Raw genomic sequence first — 12579 nt, 5'->3', positions numbered from 1 at the left:
CTTTAAGGGTGGTGGCCACCTTCTAGCCTTGTTAGGCAGGAACTACACTGCAAAAAAATCCCCACACTTCCTAAGCAGGAAAATGTCTCCTAAACACAAAGGCAGTACCCAGCACAAAAACTTGATGGCTAAAACCAAACAAGAAGATAAAACTGTTAGTGTGATAGAAAGACAAAAATATGCCACAACAATGCTCCAGTGATAATGGAGAGGGGAAGGGGAAAAGAAAAAAAGAAGAAAAAAAAAAGGTGGAGGAGGAGCACAAGAGGGAGGAGGAGTAAAGATGTGTTGCTTCTTGTCCCAGGTTTTGGCAATGTGCTGCTGATAGTCAGCTTGGACCCTGTCCCAGATTCCTCTCTACCCTGACTGGAAAAACAGAGCACACCTGACACAAGTATGCACCACAAGGAACACGCACACTTTCCCTGTGTGCTTGTGGAGGGAGGCTGAGTGAGCGGGAGAAAAAGGCACAGGGGAGGCAGTCTTGAATGGAAGAGGGCAAGAAGCTACACAGCTGTGTTGTTTGCTACTATCTGAATCACACTTGCTTCACGCTTGTGTTTTGTAACAGCCGTGCCCCTTCGGGAGCCGGAGCACATTCCTTACTCCTGAATCCATCTGAGACAGTGCACTGTAATGTGGCATCATCCTATTCATGTGTTTTTCATTGGGCGTTCACACCAATGCCAATGCCAACACACACACACACACACACACACACACACAGAGTGAAGAAGCCACAGCAAGTGAATTACAATGGGGGAGGAAATCAACGTGACACCCCCCCCCCATCATCACCTGACCTGAACCACAGACACTCTGACACGAAGAAATGTTTCCAAGCACACAGTATCACCATCGATAAGCAAACAGACCCAGATAAACACAAAGACACAAATAAAGACACATACTTTCACTGTGAAGCGTACAAACATAGACATGCATGAACAGGGCACACCGCAAGCACATACATGGGATCACACACACACACACACACACACACACACACACACACACACACACACACACACACACACACACACACACACACACACACACACACAAACACAAAAACACACAGCAGGTTCTTCAGAGGTTAGCCAGAGTAGCAGACAGCAGTTGGTGCAACTCTAAACTAGTAATCAGTGGCATGGTTTGGGAGTGTGTGGTTGAGTAAAGCCAGACAGACAGACAGACAATAGTTTGGGAGCAAACCCACTCCTTCATGACTTCAGTGCTGCAGCAACATTCTCTCCTAACCATCATGTTTATTTCCAGCGTGCAAAAACAGCATACAGGTTTATGAATTTGGACGTTGTAATTTTGTGGCATAGAGAAAAACGAGAGGGAAAACTGAGGGAAGAGGATTGTTTTTCTTTTTCAGAGAAGTGAGCTTTGTCTAAATATGTATGAAACCATTCCCATCATTTGTTGTGTTTTTTCTTTAGTCACCCTGAACAGATAGAGCAAGGGACAAAAACTGGAAACAAAAAGCTGAAAAGATCTGTTTCCTGTGTGTGCTTAAACCGCATTACCACAGGAGTTTCTTTCAATTTTACACATTTGTTTTACATCAGTCATGATAAAAAATAAAAAAAAAAAATCTTACAGAAATAGCAAAGAGCAAATTAGAAGAGGTCGGCGCTCACACACACACACTTCTAACTGAACACAACATTAATAACTGATGTACTATGAAGTGATGTAACAGTGATGTATCCCTTTAATCTGACATCAGATTAAAAGTAAACTTTGTATTTTTCAAACTGGAACCTACTTCTCCATTATGGGTCTAAGTGACTAAAGGGGGTACAACAATTTTTGAAAATTGATCCAGTATTGAACGAGAGAGTGACAAAAACAATTTGTTTTAATGAACGTACACTGATGGGGCATTATTGCACAAAAGTAATACTTTGCAGCCCTTTTCCTGTCTGCCAGCTGAATCGGTTTCTGACAGAAGACGTAACGCTCACAATAATTGAAGTGCACTATTGGTAAAAATCGACATTTTTGAGGTATTCTGTTTTTCTGTTCTTTAGGGTTCCTTGACCCTAAACCATTTATCTGTATGATGCCAATCGACTTATCAAGCCTGAACCCAGAGCCTGCTCAGATCCCGCCTTTAGTCTGAAAACAGGACTTTTGAGTGGGATGTCTCATCATTGTAAACTGGGTCGTGTGCCGATCTGGAGGCGAAAGACTTGACAGGTGTACAACGGTAACTGAAGCAGGTGGGGTTCAGCAAACAGCCAGTTAATGCTCCGTGTTAACAGCTGACAAAAGATGGATATAAAATGAGCTAAAAAAAAAAACAATGTTGACACAAGTTTCCCCCTCAGGGTGTGATGTTTTGCTGCCAGCCACCTCTCTGCTCACTCAGGTGTGGATTCTGCTTACAGGGGCCACCTGAGACATCAGCAGCATAACTCTATTAAACCAGACCAAACATGCCGTGACAAACACCACGGCTGGCCAGGCTGCATGACAGGGTGAAAACAACCAGATGATGGAAGTAGCTGCACACCAAACAAAAACAAAAAAGGAAAATCACCTGAAATGTTCAAATACACCTCACTTAAAAATTCAGAGGAAGCGAGCACTTGACACTTGAACATACGTGATCTAAAAGTTAAGCAGTAAACTTAACTATTCTAATGCATCTGCTGAGGACCAGAGCCGCTGATGAGTGTGCTCCCTCTCCGCTGTGGTTCACGGCAGCCCCTCTGTCACTGTGCTCCATTCACAGCCACACAATAGTGGGAACAAAACAGCACTTTGTCACCTACTGCTAAGAGCATTAGACACAGGCCGCCTGAGAGCTGAGGAAGCAAGTGTAGCGTGCGTAACTCAATCAATCTGATCTCTGGTGCTTGTCTGAAATACCAAGCCCCCCCCCCCCCAACCAACACACACACACACACACACACACACACACACACACACACACACACACACACACCCTTACTGTTACACATGAGCGCTGTAGCAAAACAAGCGGGTTAAGTGCTTCACAGCTCATACTACGCTTCCTCCGGTCGACTCCTTTTACAGTTTGATCTGTGAACCTAAACCAGGCCTGGATCAAGTAGTCAAGAGGGCAAATCAGGCGGTATTTAGTAGTTATGCTCTCAGGATGCATGTACTGACAATGGAAACAAATAACATTATTATTAATATTATTTGATTATTGATTAATCTGCCGATTTTTTTTTTTCAAGCAATCGATAAGAATGTCAGAAAATGATGAAAAACGTCAGAAAATATCATAATTATATATTGCAGAGTCCAATATGTTTGTTTTAGTGTATCTGTTGGCCATTTCACTAGCTAATATTGGTCACCCCATAATTATTACATTCGCAGCAAAATTCAGTTTCAGTGCACTGATGTCATTTCGGACAATAAAGTTTATAATTTGACTGTAAATTATTCTGCCTCCATTACATGTCTTTGTCATAAGTGATCAGTTAGTATATCAGTGACGGATTTTTATTTATTTATTGTTAGTATCAGTATCAGCATCTACCTCAAAACTCCAGTATCTTTCATGCTCTAGAAGTTTGATTAAACAAAAACTTAAAGAGGCTCATTTGACAAATTGTTGAAGTGTTTTCAGCTCCTCAGCAGCCACACCAGAGACTCCAAACTTGGCTTGAAGTTGTTGTTGCTGTTTTTTTTTATCTGTGAGCTTTGTCACTTGCTATATTGTCCTGCCTGTTAACCAAGTCAGTCATCTGTTAGTCCAAACAGCGCCAAAACTAAAGAATTTGAAAATACTATTACAGCCAGATTTGGTCTGATATTCCCCAAATCTTCTTAAGACTTTGATCCTCTTGTGCCTCACTGGCTTATACCATTAAGTTTAGTAGGGAGATGTTTTGGGGAAACACAGCTCAGAAGTCCACACACACATTCCAGGACACATTCAGCCGAAGTCTATCTGCAGCAGCTCGGAGCTGACCCTGGATCAGAGGTGATCCTCTCACTGCACAGACACACGATACTCAGCCTGACTGAAACTTCCTCGCTGCACAGCTCACTGGATGGTAAAATACAAACTTTTTTTTTATGCCGTTTGAAGAAAGACAGAGGTACACACACTTTACACACACTATCTGGCAATTATTCTCCCGACATATCTAAGGGACCACGGGAATGGGACCCTCTGTGTTATCTGACCCTGTGGCCATGTGTGTTTTCTGTCTGATCCAGAGGACTGTGTGCAGGTGTGTGTGTGTGTGTGTGTGTGTGTGTGTGTGCGTGCGTGCGTGCGTGCGTGCGTGTGCGTGTACTTTCATGAATTTATAAAGAAGGAATGATCATAAGTATACACTCCACAACATGTACTGTACATATACTTTTTGCTGCAAACAGGCACAGACACATTCCTCCTCCCGCAAACAACACACACACACACGCGCACACACACATGCGCGCGCGCGCACACACACACACACACACACACACACACACACAACACACACACACACACACACACACACACACACACACACACACACACACATTAGCAGCTGCAAACAGATGGTGGAGCCAGGCGACCAGACAGCGTGCTTCTAACAAGCGCATCTGCTTTCTCACTTTCCAGCTCTCTTTTTTTTACCCCTCCAGCTCCATCACTGAGACAAAGAAAGACACACACACACACACACACACACACACACACACACACACACACACACACACACACACACACACACACACACACACACACACACACACACACACACGGCACATTCTCTCTACTACATGAGAACACGGGGACGGTGACAAACACACACACAGTAGAGTGTTCGCACAGAGGTGACATCCAGACAGTGAAGGAGTCTCGTCTGCAAGATTTACACAATCACAAGCACTCAGTGGGTCTCCACCTCCATCAGTATCTGTTCAACATGGAGGGAAAATCGTGACACAAACAGGATTAGTACAACAATCTATTAATTGATTGACAGGAAATTAATGATATTTTTTTAAAAGGTCTCTCTGAAAATACCTCAAGGAATTTGACCTAGAATCCTGATTCAAAGATTTGTACCTACTCGTGTGTATTGTAAATTCTTCATACAATCCCAAGCAGTAAGATGTAACTGTCCGTATTTTTTCAGGATAGCAAATCGTATACATTTGAAATTTTCAGACGGCAGGTAAAAAGGCTCACTTGAAAAAGCCAGTTTTTCAACTTCTATTGGAGTTGGAACAGAGTTTTGTCCCTTAAGAGTAGGACACATGAGAGTGTATAAAGACAACTTTCACAACAGATTTAAAAAAAAAAAAAACTATTTCAACCAAATCTACAATGAACTAGAAGACAGAATACATTTTCTAAGCAGACTATTAATTTTGGAGTATTAACAAAGGAAAAAAATGTCCACTTGCATGCATGCTGCATAAGATTTTCCAAACCCACATTATTGATAGTGGATGCCCAACATCGTATATACAGATTCTGCCAAATCAGAAAAATTTCATAAAACCAAACAAACTACAGAAAAACAATAGAATCTCTGTGTGTGCTCTCAGAGGCAGTTTGACTGTATTGAAGTTGACAGTAGCAGATTGGGAATGCCCGGCGTTTGAGGCCGGCACAGCCATCTAAACACTGTCACTCGAACATGTAGAAGAGGAGGATCAAAGGGGGGGAGACTATACACTGGCCAGATACTGAGTTTCCAAACCAGCAGTGACGCAGCTCTGTCGACTCATCTCGCAGCAGTGAAACCGGGGTGTTGATGTCACGAAGGCAGAGACTTTAGAGATATGATTGAGAGGCACAGAGAGAGAGACAGGGGTGCATTGGTTGTCCTCTAAATGCAAGCAAAACAATGGTGATTCCCAGCACCTGAATGAGAAAATAAAGGCTTTAGATAAGCGAGGATGGGGAGAATGGAGCAGGACGGGAAGAGGCGATGTGACACTGGTAATTCTCCGGCTCTTATCATGTTGGTACAGTTGGTCGGGAGCGGGGAGCAGCAGGGAGAGTGGGGGCAGCGGGGAGGGGGGGGTAGGATGGAGGGAAGAAGTGAGCAAACATGGACGGTGAAACTGATAGCAGCGACTCTCCACTTGAACAACAGAAACATGGGACCATCAATCGTCAGCCGCTGAGCCTGCTGCAGCCAAACCACACTGCTCTTCACATTTTCCATCTAACCCCCCCCCCTCTCTCTCTCCCCTCTCCAACCACCACCCAGTCCTGGGAACCACATCACACTCACACAACCATCCACACAAATACTACAAACACAAACACGCACGCACGCACGCACACACACACGCACAATCACCGAAAAGCCACTCAGTATTTTCTCACGGCCAAGGCCTCAGGCGCAAACACCAGCATTTTACAGGACCATGAAAGCAGCAACACTTTGCTACTGTTTACATCCGGCTGGATCTTATACCCACAATGGCCGCGAGCGAGGGAAAAGTCACCCGTTCTAAAGTTGAGATCAAATGGAAAATGTCTCTGCTTGATGCTCACGTACAAACATCCTCATAAAATACCCTAAAAACTACAGTATGTGCCCTCTGTGAAGTGTCAGGCCCATGTGTGGGCCACATCACGGGAGGAGGAGTCAAATGTTCCTTCTTTCTGGGCTGATCAGAGGGGAGATGGGGTCTGATCTGCTGTGTGTGTGTTTGATGGGGGGGGATTGGGGGAGCTGGGGGCAGCGGTGATTGACAGCTCGCACGAAACACCTGGTGGAGTGTGTACGAGTTGGGCAGGTCGCAGCACGCTCCTCGCTTTGTTGCCGTCTTCCAGGTGAGCGCAGCACTCACAAATCATCTGACAAAAGCATCTCTGCAAGACTGAATACACGAGAAAGTCTGTACAGTCACACCTGAAGTGAGCGAGCATGTTATCACTCTACGTTATCACGTGGCTGTTGAAATGAACAGCTGCTCGCCTGAATAAATCATGTCATGAAAGCGCCGACGCATCTCGTCTCAAGTGTTTTCTTTTTCCCGAATTTGAATGTGTTCACTCCAGTGAGTGGAACTTAGTGGGATTGTCTTTTATGCGAATCAAAACGATAGCAGGAAAACTAAACTGTCATAACGCCACTGACGGGAAACCGTATTCAGTGCGAGTTGTTCACATCACGGCTACACCTGTTCATAGGGCAGTTTAGATCTCAGAACAAACGATAGCTGCCGGTCAAAAGACCTGATTGAGCTACAAGAGTTACAGGTCGGACAGAAAGTGGCTCCTGCTCCTTTAAAACACTTCTACACAAACAATAAAACTTTAAAATGAATCCTATATTGGACACGTAGCCAATGCAGTGATTCCAAAATACGTGAAATGTGCTCACATTTATGTGAACCAGTCTGGCTGCAGCGTTCTGCACCAAATATAACCCGAATAATAATAATTGTAATTACATTTTCAGCTGACTGGATGATGCGGCTGAAACTAATATCATAACAATGACAACAAAAAATTGGAGGGCAGACTGTCTCCTAAAATGGAAGCCATATTCAAAGTTAAAAGAAAAGAATTTAGGACGATATAAAATAAAATAAATCTGTAATTTTATTCCTCTAGTGAAATATTTGTTGTTTATCCAGACAAGTGCTGAAACAATTAATCAGTTTGTCAGCAGATAGACAATATTTTGACATTCCAGCGTGAGAATTTGTCACTGGTTTCTTTCTTTTTTCTCAATAATTGTTAAGTCATCATGTTAACATGGGACTTTTGATAAAAAAAAATGTGAAAATAATATGATGGAACTTCAAAGTATTTGGACATCTTATCGACAATAACCAAAGAAATAATCGGCAGATTCATTTACAATGAAAATAGGGGTTAGCTTCAGTCATTATTTAGACTACATCACAACATCTTGATCGTTAATCAGCTTTCAATCAAGAAAAAGGAGGTCACTGCGTCCTTCATCTTTTCCGTTTTCCAACCACAAGCCGACTCTGCAGGAATTCTCTGCATTTCTTGGACTTTAAACTGCTGCAACAATAAAAACAATGACTGCTGGTGCCTATTTTTCTCCCTCTCTTCCTGTGCTACTGCATGAGCCCTTGACCAAAATTACAGGTGTGTTTGCGCCACATAGTAATCAAATGGCCTCTAGAATCAAATGACCACTGGCAACACAAACAATAGCCACTTTTCCTTTCACATGCAGGCTCACATTATGCAGTAAACACAGATTATGATCTCACCATGCTGCTGACCTTCAACAAAACACGCCTCGGGGACGACAAGTTCGCATTTCAGCAACTTTTCCTTTCATTAACGACAGGATACGGACTGAGAAACATGACACTGACACAAACATTAGACATTTGACCACCTTCTTTTGTGTCTGAAACAGACCTGATCGCGAGGCGATGATGAGAAGCGTAGATGAAAGCCACACTACTCTTGACTTTTTTTTTTTTGGTCCTTCTAAATTCTCCACCAGTGTTTTAAACTGCTGTGTACTCCCAAGCCACTTGCTCTGGCACCATATAATTTACACAGCATGCCTTTGAGCTTATAAAGGCAGCCAGATGTGTGTTTGCGTAAATGTGCGTGTGTGTGTGTGTGTGTGTGTGTGTGTGTGTGTGTGTGTGTGTGTGTGTGTGTGTGTACACGGCCTACGCCTCCTGCAGCTATGCTATATTTGCCTTTACAGAACTCTCCCCACTTTTTTTTTTTTTTAAACAGTAATAGTTGTAGTCCAGGGTGCAAGTCCAAACACATCTTCTCCACAAGCAGGTATGCAGAGTGTGCAGCCAGGGTGTGAGGAGGACAACAGCTCCATGACGTGATAACGTCATCATCACCGTGTTGGAGAGGAGGGACACACAAAAGATCCATTTGAACTCATTTCATCCATGTGAATGACTCCATGCAACAGGGATGAAATTATCATCTCCAGATGTGAAGCCAGAGGAGGATCCAGGTGTTGTAGGCTCCACCTGGCACATGCCCTCTGCCCAACTGGCTCTTATATAGGCTCATGAAATCTGCCCTGATGATTGGATGCGTAACCCTTTCATTTGTTAGTTCTGTACCTTTCTATTAAGTCAACAGACTCGTCAAATGCAGAGAAGGATGTAGAGCTCTGTCTGCCCGTGTGTCTGCGATTTGATGTCTGTTTATCTGCTGGAGGAGAGCGGGTGGGGTGGGGTGGGGTGGGGTGGGGGCCTGGCATGAAAATATTTGGGATCTCCTCCTCACCCTACGTGGCCAAGCCATTTGGCCTACATTTCAGCCCTGCTGCTACAGACTTTAAACGAGTTTCGCCCTCCACTTACAGACCTGTTGGAAACTTATCAAAGAGCAGAACAAAACTCAACTGGAGATTTTTTCTTTTTTCCTCTTTCTTTCTTTCTTTCTTTTTCTTTCCCCCCCTCTGCAACACAACTTACCACTGGTCCTTCGCTACATGCCGAGCTCTGCTCCCAGATGAAGAAACTCTTCTTTGCTCGACGTCGTTGAAACTCGCAGCAGATTAATAATCCTCACATAGTCATTTAACTAACTTTAAAATCCCGCACGGACCGCAAAAATCTCGACAGCCGTTTATCATATCATGTGAGCGCAGCCTTTATAGAACAAAAAAAAAAAAAAAAGAAAAAGAAAAAGAAAAGTCGCAGAGCCAGTCGCAAACAAAGTCCCGAAACTGCTTCACGTCGAAGTTTTATGTTTGTGTTTTGCAAAACACAAAAAGCGTAAAAAGTTGTCCAACTTGGATACCAACGACGTGGTCTTCTCTCGCTGGGACTCTGTATGTTTATAGTAGTGGTCTCTCCAGTCCAATGGAGGCGTTCAGGACAGGCGGGGAGAGGAGCAAATGCTGTGTTCAAAGGCTGCCGGAAATATTGGAATAATGAGGTTTACGTTGAACGTCCTAGTATGGAGGTGTAAAGAAAAATGTGGTGACCTTCACAAAATATCCAAGGCAATTGATTACTTTCAGAATTTAAGTTGTTTTTTTAGATGATAAAAGGATTATTAAGCAGATGAAATGCTGTAACAGTAATTTAGGCCAGGTGTTGTTGTTTTTTTTATCTTTGATTTTTTTTTTTCTTTGTGAATCACAACCGTATTTCATTTTACCTCTGCGAATGATTAAAATGAGCCTAAAACAACTGAAAAAAAAATAAGTATTCATTGAAGTGGTCTACAGTTGTGAAAAGTAGTAGCTACATGTAGCCTCCTCAATGAGGTGCAAATTAGGTAGGCTACTTGTACTTCACTAATACTTCCAATTTTACCACATTATAAAGATATAGGCTGCTGTACTTTTCCCACTACATCTATTTGAGAGCTGTAATTACAATATAATAGCCGTTAAAGTTTGTAGGTTCACGTAGTTCATTAAAAAAAGGTGTATTTTTGGAGATTATATTACCTCGTCGTATGTGATTTTTTTTTTTGCACAATTTTAAACAACATTAAAATGCTGTTTGCACATAATGCATAATTAATTATAAACTACAATTTTATATTAGCCTACATATTGCAATACACCACTGTGAAAGAGGACAATCTTTACCCCTGCTGTTGACACTTTTGCACTGTTGAATGAAGGACTTTCTATTTGTAAGTGAGTTTTTTTACATTGTGTTTTTATGACTGTAACTTAAGTAAAGGGTTTCCTACCACCGCATAACAGAGGTTGCATGTGGACATGGCGCTGAGGTAGGCCTTAAACAAATAGGTTGGTGAACCATTGGAGGCCAATAAATGGCAGGGAACAAATGGGAAGCTGGATGGGCAACATTTGGGTGCATTATTGTCTCTATTTTAACGCATGAACACAAAGAGGGCCTCGCATTTTGATGGTCAAAAGATTAGCCATTGAAAAAAGACTTGCCACATAGTCTATTCCCCTCCCACGACAGCAAACCTCATCAGTCGCAACCCTGGCGGGGACCCTGAACGCAGCAACGGGTCCCGATGCCTCCGGAGAGCCGTCCCCTTTGCTCTGACATCAGACCGGAGGAATCTGAGGAATGCCGGGCTCCTGGGAGAAGTCCTCCTCGTTTAATGGTTTTCCAGGGGCCACGGAGGTGATTAAACGTCGAACAAAGGAGTCCCCTTACATATTTACGTTCCTTCTTTTTGCCTTTTGGCTGGGGATGAGTTACAGCCTCGGTGGGGCGATTTATTTGCATAACCTACATTGTTATGGTTATATGTGGAAATGTGGACATTATTAGGCTATATCAAATACAGACTGTTTTTGAGATATTAGTTTGACCCAATATTTTTTTTTAACAATTAGACTAATAAATATGTAAAAGATGGGCCAAACAACTATTGGCAATTTTGTGAAGTTTTATCTCATTTCATGAGTCACCCACTTGCTGTCATGCAGTTCTAAGCCCTGGTGAGCAAGGTCTACAGTGTTCTCATTATACCTTTTCAAAGCAAACAAACAAAGCAATATCACAGAGGATGATCAACCTCTGCATCCTACAAGGATACCACGAGAACATCTAATTGCACCACAGGAGAGGAAAACAGAAAGCACAGAATTAAATTGATCAGGCTTCCTGGTAGGTTTATTAAACTGAGCTTCTCTGTTTGGCATGAGTGTGAGACAAAGTATAAGAATAAAAGGTCCGTTAACAGCAGTAGATTCTCAAAGGTTGCACCTCTAAATAACAGTTATACATAATCTTTTTTTTTTTTTGTAATTATTTATTTACATTTCTATTTATTTATTTTTACTTTACGATGACTTATGTATAGAGGACACAGTACTTAGTGAAAATGAGGAGCAAGTGAACTCAGCAGGAGAAAGACAAGGCTGTCTTATTTGTGGCCAAATTGCAGCCTCTTGTGGCTCATGCAGTTCACACCAGCAGCAAGCAACCAGCACTTCACCGAGCACCATCACAATCACTGAGGCACCTAAAGCAGATGTATAATAGAACACTGTTGACACTAAACTAATTTCAATATGTTTTATCATTTATATGATTGTGTACAATATACGTAAGCAAGTAATAGCCCAGCTAGAATGTTCTATGAATATTGCGCAATGTTAGGATATCATTCTGAAAAAACATTCTAAAAATATTTTGTGTTAACAATCTTAAAAAAAAAAAATTTCATTACAAAAGAAAATGCTCCAATTCTTCAGATGTTTCCTGAAGCGAGTTTTCTTTGTAATGCTCCCAAAATGTTATTATTTCAGAGTAGGATAAAGTGCTTGAAAAACATTCCCCAAATGTTGTGTGGAAATATTCTGAAAATGTTTTTAGAATGAGTTAGAATGTTTTCCAAGAACGTTATCTTAAAAGAAGAACATTCTGAGAACAAAATACTTCCAGCTGAAAACATTCCTGCAACACTGCATCATTTGGGAATCCTGAAACTGCCATTCATCTAAAATGTGCTACTAATTTGCTTTGATATATGTACTCTGCACGCAAATGGTTTCAGCTCCAAACATTCGATTGCCTTTAGACTCATAACTGTCCAGCCTGAGATCAGTTCTTGTTTAATTTAATATTGTGCGATCCGAACATTGCATGGATCTGGCAATTTATGCCAGATAGTTTACCATTTACCATTATAACACTTATAAATGC

The 12579-nt window shown here is 42.1% G+C and overlaps 1 protein-coding gene across 1 annotated transcript in view; it reads right to left on the bottom strand.

Moving 5' to 3' along the window:
* LOC138619811 (tyrosine-protein phosphatase non-receptor type 14-like) overlaps positions 1 to 9752 on the bottom strand; it is a 37983-nt gene extending 28231 nt beyond the window's left edge. The window contains exon 1 of the mRNA XM_069696589.1: positions 9403 to 9752. The gene's annotated coding sequence lies outside the window, so the exon portion shown is untranslated. The remainder of the gene's footprint in view (positions 1 to 9402) is intronic.
* Positions 9753 to 12579: the final 2827 nt, after the last annotated feature.

This window comes from Brachyistius frenatus, unplaced genomic scaffold, assembly GCF_029030835.1.
Source record: "Brachyistius frenatus isolate BFR_SWC_R1_liver_20210118 unplaced genomic scaffold, ASM2903083v1 Contig_21, whole genome shotgun sequence".
NCBI lineage: Eukaryota > Metazoa > Chordata > Actinopteri > Embiotocidae > Brachyistius > Brachyistius frenatus.
This window is presented reverse-complemented; position numbering and strand designations above follow the sequence as displayed.